The following is a 24,855-nucleotide window of genomic DNA, read 5'->3' as shown; positions in this document are numbered from 1 at the left end:
TACTACTATACAGTATGTTACATGTTCGGCAGTGTTTAGTTTTAAACAACGAAAGCTTGGAGTGCACAAAGAGAAAGCGTACGATGGGTACAAATAATCAAGTCAGTGGTGGATCGTAACCATACATTCGTAATTATCTCGCAAACTCTTCGTTTGCAACCTCATGTTTACTGAGACTCTTTTGCTTCTACTATCATGTACTTTTCACCGTTTCAGTTTGCGCTATCACTTATGATACACCCTGTATAAATCATGTCGTTTGTTCTTCTTTGCACGATATCGTATGATCCTTGAGTGTTGTTTTACGATATAAACCTAGCACTACTCGTGCTTTTCCATCCCTCATACTCACTCCTAGATTCTTGGTTCTTGTGCCGTTCATCAAGGATGGTATCGAGAGGTCTCGTCTCGATTTGGTAATGCCTGTATTGTTCTCAGTCTAGTCTCGAGTTTATGTACAGGGTGATCAAAAGTTTGGCCCCATAGGACAACTGCTTTATTAGTGCACATAGCGAAACATTGAAAAAGGGAGAAAATATCCGAAATCTGTGGGTTTCTATATAAAATGTTTGAATTTTCAACGTAAAGGTTGCGCACTGGTTCAAGTCTCAATCATAGCCGAAAATGCAATATTGCCACCATGCACGTAGTAAGGGGTGGGCTCTGCTGGCTGAACCCCCATCCCCCCCGAAATGCTAGAAATGTTTCGTTGAAAAGAGAGTATAATTAATTTTACTTCCTTAGCAGGATTAAACATATTCTATAATAGGTTGGATAATAAACCTTTTCGAGCAGACCTCATCTCCAGGAAGCTATCAACTCGGGCAAGCCGCGGCACCTAACGACCTGTTGGGTGAGATGAGTCAAGGCAAATGGATAATAAACCTTTTCCTGCTATCAAAAAGTTTGGTGGTGTATAGTGAGAAATTCATCTTCAAGGCTTGTAACCCCCAACCAAACGTTTCGCCTTTAGATGGCGGTTGGATGAGCCCCCCCCCCTCAGAAATAAATAATACGGACCTGCTTGAACATGTTTAGTCCAGAATGCTGTACGTCATCGCAATACCTTACTGGGTAAATTAAGAAATGATGACATAATTACAGGCAAAATAAAAAAGCAAAAATGTGTACAGTTGTAGAAGTTGCCATTGATAGTTTTCTATTAAAATCCACTTATCGCCGTAGAGTTAGGCAACACACGTAACGGCTTGCCAAGAAGCAAGCATTTCAGGATCTAGGTGTATTTTATTGACGGTGACTGTACATGTGACACAGCAGCCCCACCCCCACCCCCTCCAGGGAACACTAGAAAGTTGATTAGGATTTCATTTTGTACTTGTACGAATATCTGCAGTGCCACTTGGAACTTTTGCCTGGCGTCCTCTGTCTTTTTCTGTTATCAAGCGGACACCTATGGGTGTTAGTAACTGGAGGTGTAGCCAGATTGTCATTTGTGCGTGATTAGCACAGCGTGTCTCCACCAAACGTTTACGGTGTAGAGAATTCATCAAGGCAAAGAACTTTCCTTTATAACATTTTGTGTTTGACGCCTCGTTTCGACGCTACGAACCCTCGTAAAATGCATTTTTTTTGCTGAATATATCGAGCCACGCCGTACAGGCTAATAATTGCCACTAATAGAATGAATTTGTAATTAATACAATAAAATACTGTTCGACCTCTGAGGACACACCTAGCTCGAGTGAAAGAAACTAAACTGGATAGGTGGGTAGAAACAGAATTCGATAAATATCAGTGTTTCGGTAGTATTTCGTTTGTGGTTGTTTGTTATCGTTATTGTCGCTTGTTTCTTATTACGAGGACAATACTTGAGCAAACGGAATCCGCTTCCCGTATTCGTTCCACTTCTCGCCGTTACTCTTATTTTGCCAGTGGACTCGTCCAATTCACGCATGCGCAATAGCATCGATGGTCGCGAATGACATAGACGTACTGTGTGTAGCCGATCTATAAATAAACAGATAGTCCCGTCTTATTTTCAAAGAGGTCTGATCTCGTTCTCATCACACTTCGACAAATCTCGTCTCGACTTTTAAAAGTCCTTCTAGCCTCCCTATAGCATAGTGGTATCGTCATCGCCTTGTAATCAAGGGTTCCGAGTTCGATACCTGGTGAAGGCACATGGCACAATGGTTCGGATCTCCAGTCCCGATTAACCTTTCTGTGCATAAAGTGGAGTTAAACAGTTCAAACAAAAGTCCTTCTCAGTCTCGACATCTTGATTACTGCAAATGGTATATTGATACTCTTTTTCTTTTTACCCAGCATGTTTGGGAAAGAATGAAATTTAATTGCTGGTGTAGAGGCCCTCAATAAGTTACTTTTTTCATTTTTCTATACTGTCGTTTTTCTGTCACTTTTTGACTAATCGCGACTATGAAAATGACAGGTGACAAGATGAAGTTGAATATTTGAACTTGGAACCGTGAGTGGGCGTTTATTTTGCAATGTGTGTACCAAGTAATGAATATGGTGGTTGAAAATTTCACTCTATTATTGCTTCCTTAAATTGCAATAATTATATCCATCAACTCGCGTTTTTCATGATTGTCATCGGCCAGGCTTGAGTATCTCGCTTGTACTTGTGGAGGTCATCGAGCGCCCCGTGCGGTGCGAGCTTTCCCAAGCCACACTGTTCCTCAAGGCCAGCAAGCAGCAGAGGTCGCTTACGTTGAGAGGTTAAAAGCACTGCGTGGTCCCTCCTTTTTACAGAACCACCTCCTGTTTCTTCTGCTATGACTACAATTCCACACACTGCACTATTACTCATGACGAGAGGTTCCCCACTGCACGAACGCGACCGACGAAGCCTCCTGCCTCGCTCACCCCCTCCTTTTCGCTCCTCTTACAACGCCACAGTAACGCTGCTCGCTTTTCAGTCCAGACGTGCATACTAGAGCGCTCTTCATAAATACGGCGATTTAACCAGGTCTCTCGTACATCGAGAAATATAGTGCGAGAGGTTCTTGTGCAACTTTTTTTCTACACAGCACTCATAATCACACCCCAGTGTTCATCTAAAAATAGTAACAATCAGGGTGATGCTGTATTTAGTCTTTTTATTCCTTTGTTGGTTGGTTGGTTGAATTGGTGTTATAAGTCCACTTGATGCACAGTAAGGCTAATTGGGACTGGACCTACAGTTTAAAGTGGGATCCGAACCACTATGTGCCTCCAGCGGGTATCGAACCCGGGACACCTTGATTACAAGGCGACGAATCCACCACTGCGCCATAGGGAGCCCCTTTATTACTTTGTAATAAATCGTAAGCTTTAATATAAATTCATTTGATGTTATTACGGGCCAGATAACGACTTATAAATGCTTATTTTGAGTCGCAGACTGTTAACGGGTAATTTTCGTTCATTACTGATTTATCTCGCTACTTTGACCCTCTCCACGGTACAGTTATGAAGAGAGACTTTTCATCAATTTCATGTAACCACGATTCATCATTGTCGTCGTCATTAGCCAAAAGTAACGAAAAGCAATGAATAAATTAGAAAAATACAATAGAATACAGACATTATATTGTATACAGGATACAATCAGTCGTATATATTGATAACATTACCTGGCGTACGCAGGTGGTAAACGATGTGCTACAGCCCTTGCCGGAATTTTGAGAAAATATTTTTTTTCAAATGAAAGCCGCAACTTTTAAAACGAAGGTTAAAATGGTAATAACGAAATATTTGATTGTGTATCCTGGCCTCCTAGCAGGCAGCTATTGTAATATCCACCTCTACAATACTCCGTAAAAGCATTCCTGCGTACGCTAGTGACTTGCTGGCATAAAACAGGGAGGACTTAAGTTGGCAGAGCCGTCCCTTGCATATATTTTCCAAATACTGAAAGTCTGTTTGCACTGGTTTTTTTTTGTTGTGATGGAATGGCGAAGGGAAGGAACGAACATGATTGTGGACAACAGAAAAGTTATGCTTGTGACCGTATCTTCCCGTTTCGCCTTAGAAAGTTAGTGTCACATAAATCACGCGAAATTGTATTGGGGGAGGTGAAAACGAGATAAGGCGAAACGAGCCGTAATCCTTGTGACAATGGTGAAGGGGTATCTGATGAATTTAACAATGGTGTGTATGTTATTGAATTTTAAGCATTAAACTCCTATTTTAGTCCCAACAATGAAATATGCAATATTGGTGAGTATTCCTTGATAATAATCTGGGTATATACCTCTAGGTAGTGCAGCTTTCTGTGGGAGCAACACACTTCTGTCCCTATCGCAAGTAAAGCATTCGGGATCTTTGGTGAAAAAAATTATCGAGAATTCTATAATGAATGTATGCATTGATGATGCCAGAGGAGTGGACCGACGTGCTATAGTTAGGTTTTATCGTCCCCCCACCCCCGAGCCATAACGTACGGTGTCGTCGTCCTAATTGCGAACAGTCCTAGTTACGAACAGTCCTAATTGCGAACACCTCCTGCCTAAACAGGATTGTACTCGAAGGGCAGTGTCCTAATAGCAAACAATATTTCCGCCTTTCGACCTACAACTTTCTCTTCCACTTCCTGTGTCATTTTAATGATTTTTTTCAGGGACTTTGAGACTGGTCAGTGCCTTGTTGGAACATAGATAATTCGACATGATTAAAGCCGTTGCGTAGTATAAATAATTTAATAATAAAAGTGTGGCCTATTTTATATAAGGACTACATACTGCACACTTCGTCATTTAATAAAATAATTATTAATTTCAAATTTAAATTTCAAAACATATGACACTGTACTTAAAATTTATGTATACCATCAATTCCCTCATACCTGTTAGTGCTCCTAGCCACTTTTTCGTCAAAAAAGAAAAAAAAATCATCCATCATGATAAGTCAATCAGGTTGGCTATTGTTGCTAGTCGAACCAGCTGTCTCTCTGACTCACTACCCTTATTAGTTTTTTCAGTTACATGTGTTCACAATTAGGACATGGAAGTATTTCCTCACTTTTATGTGTCCGCAATTAGGATGGTTTAGGCACTGTTCGCAATTAGGACACAACCTAATGGACTCCCCCAAACATCTTCCACCCTGCCACCCCATTTTTGTTATCGACTTATGTATCAGTGAATCAGCTTCTAGAAACTAAATCAGAATTATCGTATATGATTCTCTCATAAATAACTGGATGAGGAAATAATATTTTACTTCAACACAGTGGAGCAGCCAGAGTAGAGGAGGGAGAAGAATCACGCTTCCAAATATTTAGTGCATGATCTTATGTATTTTTGCTCAATATTTTTTTTAAAAAAATCTATTAGGTTACAAATATACATACACAGACATTCAAAAAATACTATTTTTGAAAAATTGTTCAAAGTGTAGTACACACTCCTCTTTTGGACTTTGAAGGGTGGAGCTTCAGCCAAACAAGGCACCTCCTTAGTAGCACCAACCCAAGACTCAACGGAAAGTTAATGACACTGATCTAATAATGACTAACATATTCAAGAAAACATACAATGTCAATATGTAATACAATGTATTTTGTCAATATATAATAATCGATATGCTCATAACACACTGGAAAAATCTAACGTGACAGGAAAGTAAACAAACCTTCAAAACGGAAGAAAAATGAAAACACAAAATTTTCTAAATATTGTTGACATTTAACTCTTACAGGGTGTTCTTTGCGACAGAAAAGGAATGTAGAATACACGACTTATTTTCAGGGACGTACTGGCCTCTACGAAAAAAGGGGCAATTCCCCCTAAGCTCAATCTCCTACTGAATATTTGAGCCCTTTTTAAGTGTCTAACTGTTAAAGAGAAATCAACTACATTGTCACAGTGCAACTATAACAAACAAGAATCTCGTCTAACAAGTGTGAAAAATTTATCTCAGCTCTGATTTGAATGTTAAATAGGCTTAGGGCCCCTTTGAAAATATTTGGTGGGAAGTTACATTTCAAATACAGCGCGTAAAACGAGTATTAAAGTAGTGCCGCCATAAGAACCGGCCTCCATTCACAGCGCAGAACTGATATCAAAATCCTGCTTCCCTTCTGGCTGCTTCGGGGAGGAGAGTTTCAAATGTTGTCGCTTGTTGCCCCAACTGGGGCCGCGGTAGGCCTAATTGACTGTTGGATCGCAAGTTCCTTTGTAGGTTAACCCGGTGTCTTCACTATTAGTGGTTCTGCGGCATGACGAGATAGATTGGCTTAGGAATTGAATCTTTCTCCTTGATTCATGACTGTAAACAATTTAACAATTTACACTCTACAAGTTTACGACAAACGCCCTGTAAAAGTATGAGACGAGTTTTTTTGTTTTTTTTTTTCCAAATTGATGTCCATTAACAGGTTTTTTGTAAGTATCGGTATCACTGAGCCCTTGACTTACTATCATGTTCGTACAATGTAATGGATGTGCAACATTGCTCTGTCGGCCGGGATTTGAACAATAATTAATTTGTATTATTTCACTAGTTCGAAATTATTGAGTTCCTTGTTACCATTTTGCATTGACGGAGGCGGAAAATAATCACTCATATTTTTCAAGTCACACAATAGTTCCATGTACTGATGAAATTTTCTAATCCCGGACGGCAGAGCAATGTTGCACATCCATTACTTTGTAAGAACATGATAGTAAGTCAAGGGCTCAGTGATACCGATACTTACAAAAAAACCTGTTAATGGACACGTTTCAATTCACTATAACTTTGTAACGAACAGAGATATTTAAGTGAAATAAAGTTTGCACTTCACAGCAGTCTTTAAAGTTTTACCTGGCAACACTGTATATATGGCGTCTTCATCGCCAGACCTCCAACTGGGCACCATTCACATTGATGCATTCCTGCAATCTCGTTCTGAATCCGAAATGCCCTCGATGACTGCAGATATCTTGCTTTGAGGTAATTAAGATCCGCGTACACTTTCGTCTTGACATATCCCAACAGTCAAAAGTCACACGGAGTCAGGTCTGGAGACTTTGCGGGCCATGATGTGGGTCCTCTGCAGCCAATCCACCTGCCTCCTGAATCAATGCCATCTTGGAATCACCTGATCGCTGGCATTCACGTAATCCTCTCAACGCGCAGTGTTGCCAGGATTAACTTTAAAGACTACTATGCAGTACAAACTTTATTTCACTGAAATATCTCTGTTCGTTACAAAGTTATAGTGAATTTAAATGTGGGAAGGATTTTTGGAAAACCCTGTATACATATATTCTATTCAGAGATAGATAACATAAAGAGCTGCTCTTTTAATTCACTGGTAGCCTCAAAGAATTGACAGTTGTATTTGTGTCATTGTTAGATCACAGTATCAGTTTCTTCAGCGACACTATGTGTTGAATTATTCAAAATGTCATGAGCACATAGAAAAAATTGCGAGGCTCCCTCATCCTACTGATAAACATCACACAAAGTCCTTAAGCAAATATGGTCCACATGTCCGCTACCAGTTTTAACACACTTCCTCCAACGATTCAACATGTTTCCTTGAATTATTATCAAACATGAGGATGTGGAGCAGCTATTGCAGTGGTTATCCTCTCCAGGAGATGATCCAGGTCCAGGATTTTCACAACATGGACATCAGATTTGAAAATTCCTCATGTGGCAAAGTTCATGGGGTTGAGGTCAAGGGAGCGTGGTGCCCATTTTTCCCAATCCAGCATCCGGGAAACGTGTCATCTTGTCAGACGCGTACGTCGACGTATGATCATTGGTTCCAGACTTCAAGGCTAGCACCAGTGCTTGCCCAAAGGGGCGGCGGGGTATTGGCCCAGTAATCCTAAAAAATGTCAAAGGTAGGAAAGATGGCAAAGTGTGGGCTGGCTACTAAAGAAAGTATATTCAACAACCCAATTTCGAAAATCCAGGGCACACCTCTGGGCCCTTTTTATTCTTGAACAGAGAGAGAATCGAATGAGAACAAAATACATATATTTATTATTCCATGGTGGTTGGTTTTGATGTCATGTACATTGCATTTTATATTATTTGTGGTTCTTCTGTTTGAACTAAATATTTTCTGAAACCGGCAAATATAAAATTGACACCAAGGAAGTTGCTTGATAAACCCGAAACTTCAGTCAGTAACGCCTGTGGCTATAGTATAGTTTCAGTCACACATTCAAATAATTTGCAGCACATTACGACCATATGCTGATAGTTTTTCAGTCTTACCGAGTGGCGAGACTGCGTCTTTTTGATGTTTTTGATCTCGCCGCTGCACTACGGTGAAGTTCATGCAGCTAACGCGAAGGTGGCGTTAGTGAAGCATGGAAACAAGCGACGGTGGAACTGCGTAGCGAAAGATCCCGCTCTTCCGTGCAATCACTTTTCAGCAACACAAAGCTCCCCCTCCCCTCACCCCCTCTCCCTTCGGCGCTCTAAAATAGCTTTGATTCTGCTGCGAAACGCGCAGAACGTGGAAGGAGTGACAGTTTTGTTTGATCTTCGATCATGTAGCTTTCACTTAACCAGACTGTCGGCAGTGCACATTGTTTACTTCCATCAAGATGGCGTTCTCCTTTTTCTACAATCCTACAACGTTTTCATATTCAGCTCTCGCTGCTATAAGGTAAGTTTGTCTTGTCTGTCTGCCTGTGTGTGAACGACATAAGCATAAAATGCAAATCCTTGTCGATCGCGAATTTTTCTTGAACTGCCAAGCTACGATAGTATATGATTCAATTATCATCGAAACAGAGCGTTCAAGACCACTAGCGTTCGCAGGATTATTTTCGGAGGGGGCTGGAATTGTAAAGGTGGATATTACATAACTGTGTTCTAGGGGATGGCCATGATACACAATAATATATTTCCTAATTACCATTTATAATCTTCATTTTTAGAAGTTGTTTAAAAATAAAATTTGTTATCAGGGTCATTTTAAGGTTGGTTTGCACTTCCCACTTTGTTGTTTACGGATTTTTACTGTTCTCATTTGAAAATTTTGATTTTGCAAAATTTCGGATAGGGCTGTACCCCATCAACCCCTCCCCCCTCCGTACGCAAATCGACAATTGAAAGACGTTCGGCAATATTCTTACTGGAAAACGTGAAGGGTTGAAATTGCTCTCGTACAAGATCAAGAAAACATTGACAATAATTTCAAATTTTACTGAAAGGTGGCAGTGTTTACGGCAAGAAAAAGAAATATGTAGATTAGCCGTAACGAGACCAATAATTTTGTTTCACTAAAAACGTATGATGTATTTTTTTCATGTTATAAACGTAATTTGGAACATCGGCGGAACTGCGTGATCGTAAAGCCGTACATTGGTTTGAGTTGCTGTTTTAAGTCCACTTTATGCACAGTAAGGCTAATCGGGACTGGACCTACAGTTTAAAGTGGGATCCGAACCACTTGTGCCTCCACCGGGTATCGAACCCGGGACCCCTTGATTACAAGGCAATGACGCTACCACTGCGCCATGGGGGAGGCCCGTAAAACCGTACATTGATTTCGCAAGGATTCACTAAATATTATTTACACATATATTTATAGGTAGGTAGGTCAAGTTCATTTTCATTTTGTTCATTTAAAATGCAATTAAAGCTAACACATCACTCATTTCTATAGAAATATATATTATCATTTGCTATAAAATCGAGATTAAATGGATACCAGGAAGAATGTTCCACCGCTGCTCCTTTCCTCACTCGGAAGTCATGTGTTTACACTGTCGGTATCGCTTTCTCATCGTCACAGAATATAAATGAATAGCATTCTATAACTCGATGCTTATTTTTCATAATCGATTTCAATAGCAGTGGCCTGGTTGCTTCAAATTAGAACGAATCCTAAAAAACATATCTTGGACCTTAACCTTGAATTCGAGGAGAAACATTACGTCACTTCCATTAAACGTTGTTTTCAAAGTGTTCTTCGAGGTTCATATGACCGTTTATATCATCTAGATTTTAATTTATATGTTCCGATGATTTCCAGTTGCAATGCTAACAGTTTTAACAACAAAACAATTTTGCTATTAATATGTAACGGCAATATTTGAATACCATTATTGCAATATACTCATGAAAACGCATTAACATGAGTTTTCTCGAAAATATTTGTACATATTGTTTTACATGAAGCAAGGGGTGGGGTGCCTTTCTAATTTATTTTAGCTAATGTAGGTGCTAGGTTTTTCCTAGATGTTCCTGTTTATTTATTCTAGTAATAATATTAATCCAGTGTCCCAGCTAATGTCATTTTCTTTTCTCGACCAAAGGCGGGCCGGGGCGTGGTGCTGATCACATCACCCCCACCTTCGGCCGTAATCAAGGAAGTGTAGGGCCTTAACTCCACACCCCCTATACGCCTTCATGGCGTGGTGCAAAGTATAGGGGAGCACTTTCCTTCTTTTTTACTGTTTTAAAAAGTGTTTCCAGCACAATTGCATTTATCATAATAATATTAGAAGAAATATACTATTTTATACGTACAATTGTGGGAAGATGTTACGAACTACCGTTCGCAGAGTTGTTTAAAGTTACTTCCATTTTGGTAAACAGTCCTCTATCTAGTGCTTCTCTAGTCTGTCTTCGCTTCAAAGTGCGGTTAAAGATGATGTGTGAATGTACAGTCAACGACAATAACTTCGAGAGAGCCAGTAGCGGTTTCTACCTAGTCGCACATTCGCACGTGTACACCCAAATAAATCTGTAATGCAAATAGTAATTATTACACTTATTCACTGAACTCTATCTCCTTCAAAACATCAAATGTTCGCTTCACCAAGAAAGGTGATAGAGAAACCTACGATCAGTGATATCAACCTGTGTAAGCCATGGCAACGCAATGCAACGCAACGCAATGCAACGCACAAGTCGAGTTGCGTTGACTCACGCTCGCGTAGAGAATCCTGATTGGCTCTTCTGGTTTGGACGCAATGTCTCGGGATTTAGAAAACTCGTGCGCACAGCGGTTCGTGTGTTAGTAGCAGCAGTCATGCGCCGGAGTGTAGTGTTGCAAACCCATTCCATTCGAGACCGTGTGATGGAGTCGAGGCAATCATTGCAAATTGTTGAGGGATTTTTTTTTTACAGAAGGTAAATTTTATGGTATCTTTGCCCACCCTATTCTGAGCATGGCGGGGTCAAGAAACAAGGGAGCAGGGGGCCACCTGAAAGCAAAACGCGTTTTTAAAGTAATGCCTTGCATTGTCTTTGCAATGGCTTGGCCAAAATAAATTGTTTTTGTGGTGCTATAGTCGAATTATCAACGCGCGCGGAGGGAGGGTATATCGGTCAGCTGTTACCATTGTGTGACTGTTCTTGCGTTGCAAAATTCTTCCACACTGTCAAAAGCTCGTTCCCGTTTCAGTGCGAAGTGTTTGATTTCATGATAAAAGGGAAAACTGTACATACCAAAAGCAGAGACGTAATGTTTAACTTTGTTGAATAATTGGAGGGAAGTTAGCTACAAACCGTGCAGCAACTGCAGTAATAATACGGATACATCGGAAGTGAGAGAATAATTCTGAAGTAAGAGGCAGAGCAGTGTGGACTGAGCAAGTATTGTTATTTTTTTAAAATATGTTTTCTCTTGATTTCGCCTGATTATGTTGGTCCGGTCAGTCAGTCACTAGAAATAAACAACTGCTAGATAGATTACAACTGAATTACTCCATGTAGTAGTTGGAAAGGCTTCTTTGATGTACGCCAATGTTATTATTCTCCTTGTTCACTATTAAAAGTGGAGCGAAGGAGGAAGTTTTTAATTAAATATTTTGTGACTTGATAACAGTAATGAAATTGTAAATGGGTATTTCTATGTTTTGAGTGATTTTTGTCAAGTTATCGAATGCTGAATTATGTATAGCACAATAATAATAATAATAATAAATTTTCTTTATTCAGCGGGCGAGGTTCAGCCAAGGGCTGCTCTGCCACCTAACCCTTGTCAATATGAGAATACATATGAGATGATTATAAACTTATGGAGCAGTAAGCTAAACGTAAAATAATAATAATAATAATAAAAATAAAAAATGAAGAAAGAAAAAAATACATAGGAATTAGTTGCAAAAAAAAAGTGTAACTAGAAATAAAAAATACAATAGTAATAATAATACAATAATACAATTCCTTTTAGTGAGTGACTTGATACCTTCAGTATGTGCCCCGACTCTGCCATTGTTCCATTAACAGCAGATCTTTTATTTTACCTTTAAAATATAATGGGTTTTTTACACTAGCGATATTTGCAGGCAACGCATTCCATGCTTTGGGAGCCGAAAAGGAGAAAGAGGATTTGTAGGCCGTGGTAGAGTGATGGGGTAAATTGAAGTTGTTCCGCTTACGTGTAACATACTGATGTATTTCCCTACGGGAATGCATCTTCTCAAACAGGTACTGCGGTTTACCTTCTGTCAGTATGCGGCGTATAAAACAGAGATAGTGCAACTTCCTTCTGTTTGCCATGGTAAGAACCTGATTATTATTTAAGAATGGAAGAATATGATCGGATCTTTTTGCTTGAAAAATGTATCGGAAGCACGCATTTTGCACTATTTGTATTTTTTTACTGAGCTTTTGCGAGAGTTGAGGGCCGTAAACATTATCACAATAGTCGAACAATGGGTAGATTAATGCTTGGATGAGTCTTAGCTTGCATTCCGCAGGGAGGAAGTCACGGAAACGATTCAGATTCCTAAGTGTTCCATAAGCTTTCCTACATTGCGTCTTTACATGTTCTGTCCAATCAAAAATTTCGTCAAATTACAATAACACCGCTCGTCTCGTGATCGGCGGGAAAATCTTCGAGGTATTTCAAATTTGTAAAAAATCTTATTTTAAAAATTTTCCGTGAAATTTAACTCTGCCATAGCCTCATTTTCAGTGAAATGTGGTCAAAACTTGGGTTGACAATACATTTAGCATTATTATGTACGCAAAAATGGGTGTTAGTATTTGAGAGAGGTAATAACACTTTTGGACACGAGGCTGAAGTGCACACATCTATAGAGCCAGACCAACAGCCGCCACTGGGGACAGCTAGATCCTGAAACACTGGCTTCTCTGCAAGGTGTTATGTGAGCTGCCTAACTCCACGGCTGTAGCACAACTTGCTATTGAAGTTTGCTCATCGTCGTAGACTTAGAGGAGCTAGTATTTTAGGATCTCGGTTTCTACAATTTTAATGTCGATGACTGTACATACACACAGAGAGAAGATGTCGCTGCAAACCGGCAAACTTTTCACAACATTTAGAGGACATCAATACGAACAATTTTTCTTCTTTCGTTAAGGCCTGGATTTGAAGACATGCGATCAAAAAACGTTATTCTCTTCCCTGTATCTATCCAGCCATGGAGTACAGATTCGTCGTTGCCACTGACAGCTATATTTCTTGTCGGAAAACTGTAAAGAATTTAGTATGCAAGAAAGGACCGTGTAATCAATCGGTGCAAAGGCCAACCCGCCTGAGTGAGAATATATCTGACCAAAACCTACAAATCCCTTCTTTAATGTAAAAAAATAAAATAGGATAGCAGCATATGTCTGGATGGCGATACATGCATGATTTAAAGTGAGGTGTTTAATTTCGGCGAGCTCACCCTGCTGGCATGATGCTGTCTAAATAGGTTTTCCCACCGAAAAATAAATTACAATATGTATGTGGGTGTGTGTGTCTACACCCCCGCATATTTTAAATCACATTTCAATACGTCATTAAAGCATATGGAGGGATGTGGTGCCCCCACATCCCCACAGTTTGTGTAGGTGATGTGATCAGCACCACGCTCAGACCACCTTCACTACCAGTTACTCATTTACTAGTAGCTGGTTGAACCCCAGATCAGCAACTAGCAGGTTCGAATCCAAGTCAAGATGTGCCTGTGTCATATTTTTCATTCCATCAGACTTTAGAATAATTTATCGTCCAGATTAACCAAACAGATAGAAAAATAACGTAAAATATACGAAATAAAAAGAAAGAGACTGTACGGAGAACGAGACGGAAATAATAATTCACGAGACGAGGTGAACATATAAGAAGTTTTGTCTAGTCTCGGTCAGTTCCAATGTTAAAATATATCGAGTTTGATTTTTTAAAGTCCACTTTATGTACAGGTAGACTAATCGAGACTGGACCTACGGTGTAAAGTGTGATCCGAAGCACTATGTGCCTCTACCGGATATCAAACTCGGGACCTCTTGATTACAACGAGACGACGTTACCACTAGGCCACCTGGAAGGCCCTTAACATATCTCGAACCCTGCCGATACAGCAAGAATGAAGTAGCCTACCACATACTGAATGAAGTATAACGACACTTATTATATTTATATATCATTGCACATTATAAAACTGAATTTCCTAGCAATTATAATCAATATAAATGATCGTACGGCGTATTTACTAATGATCAATGCTTTATAGCGAAGCTAAACACAATTGTTGGCAACACTGCAGATGGAAATCTATAAGGTGAATGACGAAATGTTAAGCGCCAAGAAATTATGAATACATTCAATGGGATTTCCAGTTAGTACATCACTGATGAGAAATCACTATGTGCTGTCACGTGACTCACATCGAGGAACTGTGCCAAAAAAAGAACGTCCCCAACCTAAGGGCCACTTAATTTATTTTCGAATTTAGATAAAAGAGTTCAGCGTTAATCTTGTCCACCAGTGATCTCTGTTCAAAAGGTGTCATTGCACCCACGATACATTATTTTCGCCAATCCTGTTTCAAAGTCACACCCGTTTTGCTAGATCTGTCTTTTGACACACATTTATCATAACCTCCGCCGTCCAATGCATCAGGCTACGCACATTTTTCTTTATTGGACAAGATATAACTCCATCTCGTAATTTCGCTCCTATATGCTTACATGAGTAGGTTAGGCCTACACGGTGCTTTAAATATCGAGACTCGAACAAGACCAGACCCTTAGAGATTTATCGAGATGAGATAGAGATCGAGATAAACCTGTGTGAAATCGATACGAGAGTCCTAAATTGTGGGCCTCGTTGGACCAAAGTCATATTCATCACGGGGAGTGTTGATGTTTTATGTCCGTGCACAGTAAGGCTAATCGGAACTGGACCTACAGATTAAAGTGGGATCCGAACTACTATATGCCTCCACCGGGTATCGAATCATCACGGGAAGAATCGCGAAACAGGACTAAACGTGAAAGTAAAACTAAATAGTAACGAACAGACACTAATTGATAAATTATGATGTACGATATTTGATTTATTATGTATTTGTAATATATTTTGTTTATCGTAATGGCAAGACAAATCCATTATTGACACCTAATGAGATATCAAAATGATAAACGTTCTTAAGAAAGGTTGTTTCCTTAACGATCTCTATATGCTGTGGAAGTTTGTGCAGTGACACTCTGTTCATATTTCTTATGCTTTAAAGCGTTAAGCTTGAAAGAATGTTCCAAGAATGACCTTGTAAGCGTGAAAGAATGACCTTGGAACGCGTTAAGCCCGAAAGAATGGCCTTGGAACGCGTTAAGCCCGAATGAATGACCTTGGAATGCGTTAAGCCTGAATAAATTACCTTGGAACGCGTTAAGCCTGAATGAATAACCTGGAAACGTGTTAGGCCTAAATCGTCTTGGAACACGTTAAGCCTGAATGAATGACCTTGAAGAACGAACATTAAGCCTGAATCATCTTGAAACACGTTAAGCCTGAATGAATGACCTTGAAGAGCATTAAGCCTGAATCATCTTGAAACACGTTAAGCCTGAATGAATGACCTTGAAGCGTGTTACCTGAAAGAATGACCTTGAGAGCCTTAACCACTTGAGACCTGAGACTTTGTTTACAGTAACAAAATCATATTCATGGTTTCCCCGCATTGTTTGTAGCTAATTGAACACAAAAATATCAATTTTGAAAATATTTTTATTTGAAATTAACGAAAAATGGTGGTATACATATGTGAACCTTAGGTTTCAATCAGTAAAAAAAAATATAAAACAACCTTAGCATTTTATCAGATTTGGTTATTTAACTTAAATTAATTTTATTCCTACAATATTGAGCTGCTGAACCAGTATTTCTTCATTGTACGTGGCGGAATGGTTAGTGCTGTCGTCTTTAGCATCAAGTGCTCTAGCACCAAGCTAGAAGTCCCAGGTTCGATCCCAGATGCTAGTTCTATAATTTTGTTGATCCCGATTTTCGCAAAACATTTTGGTGAAAATGGGGAAGAGGTGGTACTTGAAAAATAACATCGGAAACTGTGCTTGAGAGCTAAAAATATGATGTTGACTCTATGTACTGTGACCACTCACAACTTTAGCTGTTGAGAATGTCCAAAATGGCCATACCTAACTGCAGGTATGGAAGTTTGTTGACTTCCTCTATTTCCTTTTCTGATTTTTTCTGAATAATAATAGAAAGAATCAATTAAGTATATTTCTAGAGGATGATTGTGATATGATTTGGCCAAATTATGTGCTAAATGTCTGATTAGAATTAACTGGTGATGTTAGGAGTTCAGCCAATTAACATCTTCTGTTCTGCATCATTTTATTATCACTAGTTCAATAAAATCGTTGAACATTTGCACTCTTAATTTTCCATGCGAATGCATTCTTCATGTGATGAATTTGGTACTTCACTCATATTGTTCTGATTTATAGTCTGCATAATGCCTTCATCATCAATAAAACCAAGGAATGAAGAAGAAAACAATGCTTATTATGTTGTATAACACATAAATTGAAGTAGAATGTATAACATACAGAGTACATAATAACTTCTTGTACATTCCTACATTCTGCAATTAACCATAATTCAATTATGTTAGATCGTGTAGATTTATTCCATAAGAGTGTATATTAGTCTAAAATGTCAGGAGCATGACTTATTCTTTATTTTACTAATCTCTTCCAGAATTCTCTATACATCTTATGAATTGGATTTTTCTTAGGGATATTTGTTACCCTTACCTTCTTTTTATGTTCTTATTGATAAAAAGTGCAATTTCATGCTCAAGTTGATGAATTCTTAAGCAGAAATTATTTACGTACACGTGAAACAAGAAAATCCAATATCCAGTTGGAATTATCGAAAGAGGGGAGGAAGTGGTTAGGGGGTACAAACCCCAGATCCCCATGCTGTTACGCATAGACATACATACACAAATACGCATCCATTTGCAGTAAATTTGTAATTTTCTATTTAGAAGTACATTTCTATGGTGATATTTTTACATCAGTATTTGCACAGACAAGTCCAAATTATAGTACAGTAAACATGCAGAACTGAGAACTAAGGTATGACTCAAATTCAAATCAGTTTTTTTTTATATATATATATCTATTTATTTTTATTTTGATACGATTCTAATTGACAACCATAATTAGAGTTATTAACCTTGCTTATCACAAAAACACACAAATACCTCTGTACAAAACGAAATAATAGCCCTTACCTGCACACAAGTGTCAGATGACGCCATTATGTTCTAACCATAAAATTGAAGCAAACAAACGACGACCAAGAAGCAGCTTGAAAGTTGAAACGGAAATCCCGGTAGCAGCATGGAGACTAGAGTTGGACGAAAGGACAACTCGGGTCTCAGCTATATACATATATATATACAAGGGTTGGATAAAAAGTAATGGCAACACTGGTATAATTGGTACTTGACTGTATTGGCAGAGGAGCACGTGTTACATTCCTTCAAAGTAATCACCCCTCATCTCTACGACCTTCTGCCACACGTATGGAAGGCGTCGTACACCGTCAGCGCGTCCATCTCTGTCGATGTCCCGCAGTGACCGCCCTATAGCACGTATGATGGCTTCGCGCGTGTCGTAGTGCTTCCCGCCCAGTGGTTCCTTCATTTTGACAAAACGGTCGTAATCACACGGTCTCATACCGGTGAATACGGCGGATGTTCCAGTACCTCCCGCTACCAGTTATGCAGTAGCGCCGTCACATTGTTCGCAGTGTGACACCTTGCATTGTCAAGCAGGATGATGGGACACCGTGCCGTCGCTTCCTTCTTAATGCGAGACGAAGGTGGTGTTGCAAGAAGGTGCAGAAGTAGGCTGCGTTGACCGTCTGCCTGAGAGACGTTGTTCTTCTTGCCTAAACATATTGTTAGGGCGCTTGCACTCTCGTCCTCTGCTTCAGAGCACTGCTGTTTTTGACTGAATAACATACAATCGTTCCCACTCACTATACTTCCTCGTCTGACATTTATTTATCAGCCACGAAACGCTTGTGGCGCTGTGACTCACCACTTTCACGGGACAGCAGTGTTGCCATTACTTTTTATCCAACCCTTGTATATATATATATATATATATATATATATATATATATATATATATATATATATATATATACTGTTACACACAAAAATTAGTGGTTCAGAAGTAAGGTGCACGTATGTGACTCTTGTGAACTTAAGAGGTTAAGACTGAGAGAATTTCGAGACCGAAAACGAGTCCGAAACTTGCTCTTCGAGACCAAGACAAAACTGGGAGGGGTGTTTATCAATCGAGAAGAGTTAGATAACGAGACTGACATTTTCACCTGAAGTAGAGACCGAGAACGAGGCAGGTCCCCTCATACACGAGACGATTGATTGATTGATTTGGCTTATTTATTTGTCGATTTTGTTTTCATCATTCATTTTTAAACCACTGCTAACAAACTCCCTAAATGAACAGGACCCTAGGCAGTTTAAGTCCGATGTTCTTAGCGATTTCAGCCCGCGTCGTGGTTCACCGACAGGCGAGTCTTGTGCTACGTTTGCGTGTGAATAGCGAAGTTGGTGGACCCCCTATAAAACACGGCGAGTTGCATGGTACAAGATAGGAAGGGAAACATACCGCATAAACAAGACGTAGAGTCGGAAGATAGGGCTGTGATCGTGTCGGATCTTTCCCTGAGGAGGCAACGTGAACTCAGATCCATACGTTCTCCTCGACAACGACTACCGCTGCGTAGCCGAATATCCCCTGGAAGCTGGTGACTACGCCAATGTGTCGTTCTGCCACAATGTACAAGTCGTTCACGCTACTGGTAGAAACTCGCGAGGATATTTACGACGGACAGAAGTCATATTCAACACGGGAAGAATCGCGAAACAGAACTAAACGTGGAAGTAAAACTAAATACTCAAACGAACAGACATAAAAGATCTCGAAGAATCGGGGGAGAAGAATTACCTCACGGATTAAACGCAGAAGAAATTAAGTTATGCCTGAGAGAAAGACCGTGCAACGCTTGCAAGGCTGACCTTGAAACGCGTTAAGCCTGAAACACAGACCTTGGAACGATTTAAGCTTAAAAGTACTACCTTGAAACGCGTTAAGCTTGAAAGAATGACCTGAAAACGCGTAAAGCTTGAAACTTGTTATACACGAAATAGTGACCTTGAAACGGATTTGAACTGGAAAAAAAAATCCCTTGCAATGCCCAAACTACTTAAGATATTACCTTGGCATATGTTAAAAGCACAACAAAAATTACCTTCGTACGTGTTAAGCACGGTATTCCGCGGTGGCATAATGGTAATGTATTTGTAATGGTTCGATACCCGTTGAAGACACATAGTTGTTCTGATCCCATTTCAAACTGTAGGACCAGTCCCGATGAGCCTCTGTGCATAAAGTGGACTTGAAAACCGCCGGCCCCCGTAGCGGAGTGGTTAGCACATCGCGCTTTGACGCCAGGGGTCCCGGGTTCGAATCCTGGCCTGGGCATGGATGTTTGTGAGTGTTCATGCATCAATTTCATCATATCATCACTCATTCCCATCTTTGCAAATTAGCCAAAAGTGGCACAAGAAGCGAAGTAAAATAAAGTAAATGAATCAATGGACTTAAAAACAATAACTGAAACGTGTTATGCACGACAGAAATTAGCTTAGAACGTTAAAATCACAAATTAACGCCTAAAATACAAAATAAATTAGAATGGAATGGATTAGGCACAATAGAAATGATCTTAGAGCGTGTACAGCACAAAGTAAATTTTTCTACACATCTTAAGCACAAATGAAATTTCCTTGAAATGTGTTAAACACAAAACAACATTACCTTCGAACGTGTTAAACACGGAAGAAATTAATTTGAAATTGAAACTTTGAAACGATACAACCTTGAAAGGTTCTTAGCACGAAAGAAATAACATAAATAAGAAAGAAACACGAAAGAAATGAACTCGAATATCGGAATCAATACAACAGCCAAACTCTATACCTAATGAAAGGATGGATGGATGGATTTGTTGTTTTAAGTCCACTTTAATCACAGTAAGGCTAATCGGGACTGGACCTACAGTTTAAAGTGGGATCCGAACCACTATGTGCCACCACCGGAAATCGAACCCGATGCCCCTTGATTACAAGGCGACGACGCTACCACTGCGCCATCGGGGAGGCCATCCTAATGAAAGGGAAAAGAAAGGAATTACCGCGGGACAGAATAGGTGAGAAACGGAATAAATCCGAAAATGAAACACAATTCCGAAATAACGAATAACCATTTAATAATAACCAAGACATAATTTAAAAATGCCTTATGCTCAGTGATGGATTAAGGTCGGTGCTCTTGTTGCTGCAGCATTAAGCCCATTCCTGAAATAGGCCCAGATGAAAACAGACGAGAATTTTCCGAAAGGTGAACAGTTTTCTTTTGCTATATTAACCTGAAAATAAGTCTTAGAATGAAATTTGGAGCCCAATTTCGGACGCCTAGACACAGCGTTACATATTATACAGTTACTATTATTCTTTGCGCTGTAACGTAACTATAACATTGTTGTGTTTATTGTTCACCGAACCATCAGGCCCAATTTCGTCTTAATCCGGCCCCGCTTATGCTCGTGCCTAAGTAAAAAGTTCTTAATCGTACACATTGCTTAGTAATGCACTGACTGGTTCTTTAAAAAACTTAGTACGAAACGCCTAGCAAAGTTATTTACTGCTTTTATAACTTTTCAGCTCTTACTCAGAGTTTTTTTACTTTATAAATAGAATAACAGAGCTCTTTGTTTAAACAAAGTTACATGAAAACTGTTAAACCGATAAATTTAAAATAATTTTGAATTTGATATTTGTTACAAATTACAATTATTGTTAACAATTATGATATTCTTTAAAGTATTTTGCATATTCAAAAATTCAAAAGCTGATTTTTTTTATAGTCATAATATGGAATAAAATGGAAGTGATGGTAGAAACCATTACAAATGTAGCTGAACTCATAAATATCTTTCGGAGCAATTCACTGAACGGTCATTTCTGCTATGTGATATGCGCGAGCAAACATGTTGTATGTGTTGATTTGAATTAGGAAACAAGCTGTAATGTGTTGTTTTGATGAGTAAGCGTGTTGTATGTGTTGATTTGCTTGAGCAAGCATGTTGTATGTGTTGATTTGAATAGGATGGGTAGCCAAATTGGATGTGTGAATTTGCATGAGAAACAATGTTTTATGTGTTGGTTTGTATGAACAATATTTTTTATGTGTTATGTGTTAAGATTTCTGGGCATGGAATGTTTCATGACCTGTATTACAGCTGAAAATGAGTTTTTAGAACCACAGAATAAGTCTGAGCACACCGTGTGCCCATACACATCCCGGAAGAAAATCCCATAAGAGAAATTGCACAATCACAACAGAGGAAATCCGTTTTATGCAAGAAACCAGAAACACACAGGGAACGTCGTTGCCTGTCAATCATTTTGTTGCTGCTGGTACATCAAAAAGTGTTGTCATATTACATATCACTTTCACTACTTCAATGATGGTCGTCCAAGTGAATTCCTGTCTTTTCATTGAACATCATCGTTAATTATACATCTGAGTATAATTTTTTAAAAAAATGAAGGTAACAACTGTGAGATGGAGAAAGGTGAAAATAATTTAAATCAATGCGCTCCATTATTTTTAGACAGACCAAACTCTGCTAAAAGTAATATACAGCAAAAAGTGTTACTTTATAATAGGTTTCCAACATGTGAACAATATACAAATCAATGCTAAAAGTCCCAGGGCCTCCTTGACACTGCCTCCTATCAATGGTCTCACGTTCGATTCTCGATGGAGACACTTATCACAATGGTTTGAATCACACTTTAATCTGTAGTTTATTCTCTATTAGCTTTTTTGAGACTGAAAACAAACTTTTAAATAAAAGTAGTCCGCCAATATCTCATGCTTTTGTCAAATATGAAGGTTTAAAATGGTGGCCAGCAAACCACATATGTGATCTTATATATGATAAAATATAACATAATAATTACCATTAAACCTACCTAGGTATAAACTTCGAATTAAGTAGAATCGAAAGAGAAATAATCATTCATAAAACGTAATCATGACAAAGGATTGATTGATTGATTTGGTGTTTTAAGTCCACTTTATGCACAATAAGGCTAATTAGAACGGGACCTACAGTTTAAAGTGGGATCCGAATCACTTTGTGCCTCCACCGGGTATCGAACAACGGGACCCATTGATTACAAGGCGACGACGCTACCACTACCCATGACAAATAAATTAGCCTGTTTATTTACATTATAGATTTTGTTTAATGAAATATGACATTTTATTTGCCAAAAATATGTTTCTTTCGCATAACAGTGGCAAACTGAATAGTGAACGTTTACACTTGGTATGAAAAATATACCACCAGTGCATATTTTTACTCACTTGTGCGTTGGTAGTTTGAACCCGCACATTATATATTTATTCGATTTTCAAGAACGAACTCGTCGAATTTTGAAGCTATTTTCGCAAGTTCCTGGGTTCGAGTCTCGGCCTAGGCATGCGTGTTCATTGTGATTAGCCCTTCATGAATTTAACCATCATTCACCATTACCGTGGCGATTACGCAAAAGCGGCAGAAATCCGACCTAAAATAACAAAAATAAAGATGCAAAACCACTTTTCAAATGGAAGCACACATTTTTAATAAATAGCAGAATTCGCACAAATTGCGTAGGGGATTAGACAAAAATATCACTATTTCCACGGGCTTCTATTCCTTTAAACTGTAATAGCAAAATACGAAATGGAAAACAATGATTGTAACAGTTCAACAAATTCCCTCGTTCTTAGTGGTATCACCGATGCATAACAGTGATAAGCAGACTCAAGACCTTGCAACACTGAAACAGATACTGCGTGGGTCGTTGCAATGCTGCACCCGGCAATTAGAGCCCGCATGGCCTGAATGTAATCGATATACGTACGCACTGCTACACATTCATGCAAGCATATCTGCTAACTTCGTGACTTCTGCAGGCTAACAGCCAATATTCAGGGGAGGGGGAGTGTATGATAGCAAACAGATGACAAACGGAAATCTCACTTGCTATGAATGACAGTCACACGGAACATGTAATGTTTAAAAACAACACAACGTAGCATGGAATTAGCTAAGTTGTCTTAAAGGTGTTCTTGTATATTTCTCTCTCTAGTTTGGAACTGGTCACAAGATGGCAGGAAAATCGATTAAACAGATCAAACAGATTCAATGACAATATTCAGTCATGCCTTTAAAATGAAATCGACAAGGTTAGATTCTATGTAGTCCGGCACGAAGGTAAAAAATCGTGTAATTAACGATACAATCATGCCACTGTTGTACATGTTGCGCATGTAAGTACGGTTACGCTCACTTCTGAGTTGTAACGGTAGCAATGACATTCAATAAAATCATTACAACCCAGAACTGTCCATGACTGTACACATACTTTGTAAACGAGAATTTGATTATCGTACATCTCTCATATTAACGACTTAAGAAAAGTTATGAGTACGAAATCAAAGAGGAGAAGCTGGGGGAATATTTTGTGGGGAGGGCAGTCAATATATATATACAGGGTGTATCATAAGTGATGGTCATAAATGAAACCAGAGATACATCGCGTCAAACCTAGACGAAAGTTTCTCTTCCACTTTTCCGAGAGATGCTCAGTGTCGGACCTAGACACAACCGAAAGTGTGGGAAAGTACAGTTCACATCTCTGTAGGACGAGTACTATGGCAGTTAGAAAGGCGGTTCCAAAGAAGTCATAATGGAATCTTTTGCGCTCTACCAGAAAAGCACCTTGGGAGATCTGAGGGACCTATGCACAATAGACTCCCCATAGGAAATGGGTTTCCCCGTAGAATTAATACGGAAAGGGGTAGCTGAGGAAGCAGGTGGACGTCAATTACATGATATCCAGATACCATTCACAATTACGGAAACACGATAGACGAAACCGGGATAATTTTAGCATGGTTGCGTTGCCGGAGGGGCAATGGGTATAGCAACACCGACAGTAAATGCAAGCAAAATGCTCGTTGGCTGACGAATGTCATGGGAAAACAGTGTTTAGCTGTGGTTGGTAGTTTGTAAAAGATGGAAAGAGTATGATGTGTGAAGGGAGTCGACGAGGGCCTTTGAAAAACCTCCATCCCACCTTTGTGACGGAAGATACACCCGTACAAAAATGAGAATACGTAAGTTGAAAGAAACAATACCAATACCTACAGTGGTAGAAAGAATTGTGTTTTCCGATGGTCACGGGAGTTGAACCCTCAACCTACTGAATGTAAGCCGAACACTTTACCACTTGGGCACTGTGACACAGTAGTGGTGTGGTGTGAATGCAGGATGTAGGTACGATACCTACGTACACACGTACTTATTGTTAATCAAAACTAGGGATGGTACCGAGCCCGAGACCAGTTTCGGTCTTGTCTCGGTCTCGTCTCGAATTCGAGATTGAGACGAGAACGAGACCGCCTCTCTACAGACGAGACGAGAACGAGACCACCACCCTCGAGACGTGTTCGAGACGAGACCGAGACGGCCACCTAGTACACGAGACGAGACCGAGACCAAAGAAA

General features: G+C 39.4%; 2 protein-coding genes across 7 annotated transcripts in view; both read left to right on the top strand.

The window, feature by feature from the left end:
* Rim (Rab3 interacting molecule) overlaps window positions 1-24,855 on the top strand; it is a 500,966-nt gene that overhangs the window by 126,924 nt on the left and 349,187 nt on the right. The gene's annotated exons all lie outside the window — the stretch shown is intronic.
* botv (exostosin like glycosyltransferase 3) overlaps window positions 1-24,855 on the top strand; it is a 607,246-nt gene that overhangs the window by 284,814 nt on the left and 297,577 nt on the right. The gene's annotated exons all lie outside the window — the stretch shown is intronic.

This window comes from Lepisma saccharinum, chromosome 10, assembly GCF_977018435.1.
Source record: "Lepisma saccharinum chromosome 10, izLepSacc3.1, whole genome shotgun sequence".
NCBI classification, from domain to species: domain Eukaryota; kingdom Metazoa; phylum Arthropoda; class Insecta; order Zygentoma; family Lepismatidae; genus Lepisma; species Lepisma saccharinum.
The sequence above is the reverse complement of the archived record's forward strand: the minus strand, read 5'-3'. Positions and strand labels throughout refer to the sequence as shown.